Raw genomic sequence first — 2,500 nt, forward strand, 5'->3', positions numbered from 1 at the left:
AGGACACGTAAGCATTCACGTGTGAAGTGTTTAGAGGACACGTGTGAGAGAGAAGGAACTAAGAGAAGAGAATGAGAGTAGGGTCCGATAAATGGATACGGAGGATCTCAAGTGGGGACACATGCAGAGGAGGACTTCACGTAGGGGTGTCATTTGTGTAAAGTAACAACTGTTAATAAAAACGACACTATTACTGAAAAGCTTAAAGGAGTTTAAATGTTGACGATGATGTTGGATATTGCATGTTTCGTCACGACCTAGACTTCTCCGTTTTCAAATCACCAGATGAATTGCAAAACTTTAATTTCCTACGCATGTTATATGAAAATTAAACAAGTACAAACTAGTAGATCTTCATCTTGTAGCCACAAGGATTTTCTTTACTCATCTTAAACAATTTCATAGCCATTTCTTAAGAAATTTGAGGTATAATCTTAATTTTTAAATTTTATCATTTTTGATTTCTTGAGATTCGTTTATTATTTGTAGATTAAAGAAATTCCTAACTGTGTTGGTTATATTTTAGTTGTGTTTTGTTGTTTTGTAGTTGATTTTTTTATTTATTTATTTTTATTTAGGATTTGTTGGAATCTAGTTATTAAAAGACTTAATAATTATAAGATGATTATGATCAAAGTCCAATAGGTCTAGGATTGCTAGGGAGTGTTCATCTTTACAAAGGGTGGAATTAAATCCACCATCTCCACCACCCTTCCTTGAACTAGGGGAAACTATTGGTAATACCTTCCATGAAGAGGATTTGTACCTATGATGATGATCTAAAATGGTGGGTTAGACGACTTTAGAGAAAAAAATGTGTCATTTTATTCTACAAGTCATTTTGAGAGTAATACCCTTAACATTACCTAGACCTACAACGATATAAGTAAGGCAATTTGGTTGGGAGTAAAGGGACGATGCATACCAAGCCAGAAAGAAAAGAGAAGGCCATGACTTCAAGGCCTAATTGACTTGGGGCATTGCGTACGAAATTATGTTAAATAATATGATTTGGCACCCTACACTACGATACGTCCACATGTTGCTTGCCATGACCATATTTGCTCGAGGCAAGCCAAATTAAGTGGCGCTTGGGAGTTGGCTGTTTTGAAAGACTTGACAATGAATGGGCCTAGGAGGCGTAACTAGGTGCATTAGAGATGCCTAGAAATTCAAATATCTTTCATATAGAAGATTTTATATAGGTGGCATTGTAAAAGCTTAAAGTGAACCCAATATGGTAAATGTGAATTCCGGTCACACAATGTAAATTCCGGGTCACACATCTGACATTTAAGTTGAACCATTTTCTAGAACCAACGACGTTCTAGAGATAAAGAAATAAATAAACGATAACAAAATTAGTAAACGAACAAAAGTCTTAAAGTTTACAACTTGAGAGCCTACTAGCCTCGTCAAAACTAATTAATGTCCAGAACAAAAGTATACTTGCGATATAAAATATAGTAAAGTCCATTCGACAAAATAATATAAGTTCAGGTGCGACAATTAACTCAATTACAGGTTCTATTGTTTGGATTCCTTATACACCAGCCCCACCTGCAAATCAATATGCTAGTCTCGAATGACAACATCATAGCACGTTCCAAAGAACATAAATCAGTACATGTTAGAGAGTTTATACAATGCATAAGATAGGTTACATACAAGCAATGAATTCATCCTAACATGCAAAGGCTCTAATAAATTTAGATGTCATATTTGACTTTTTAAATCCCAAATCATGTCGTTGCCCGTCCAGTTTGGGTCCCTAGAGTACTACCAAAGTTTGGAAGTACACATGGGAGCTAATCTCAAGGCAACCTCCGACTTAAGACGTTGCCCGTCCTGTTCGGGTGGGTCATCAAAGTTAGAGTATGCGTACCTCTATGGTGATCATAATGATCCAAAACTTCCATGAGAACAATAATAATAAGAATTCCAAGTCTCCAATGTATTAAAGCCATAGGGTATGTAAACACAATCATCCTCAATTTCCAAGCTTAACTCCTTTCAAATTATTTGAGGTATCTAAGCCTTAAGTGATATACAACATCACATCATACAATGAATTAAAATTACTTTATGTAACCAATTATAAAAGTAAGATCGAAGAATGTACCTTAGTAGCACGATAAATCAACACAAGCACTTCACAAATATTCTATTTTTCAATGTATGAAAATTAAAATCATGAACATGATTCTTCTAGCAAATTGAAATTTTGTTAAATAATCATAAGTTGTGATATCTAAAAATATATAATGTACATACACAATTCCTCTAACAAATTGAGATTTTGTTAAATAATCATGATTTCATAAAAATCTCGTCAATTAAAAGTATGAACACAATCCTTCTAACAAATTGAATTTTGTTAAAGAAATATATATTCATGAAAAACTGTATAAAATTAAAACATAAACATAATCCTTTCAATTTGTTTAAAGGAATTTGAATTTATAAAAATTATACTAATAGAAGGTATGAACATAATCCC

The sequence above is a fragment of the Amaranthus tricolor genome, chromosome 4, assembly GCF_026212465.1.
Source record: "Amaranthus tricolor cultivar Red isolate AtriRed21 chromosome 4, ASM2621246v1, whole genome shotgun sequence".
In the NCBI taxonomy this organism is placed as follows: domain Eukaryota; kingdom Viridiplantae; phylum Streptophyta; class Magnoliopsida; order Caryophyllales; family Amaranthaceae; genus Amaranthus; species Amaranthus tricolor.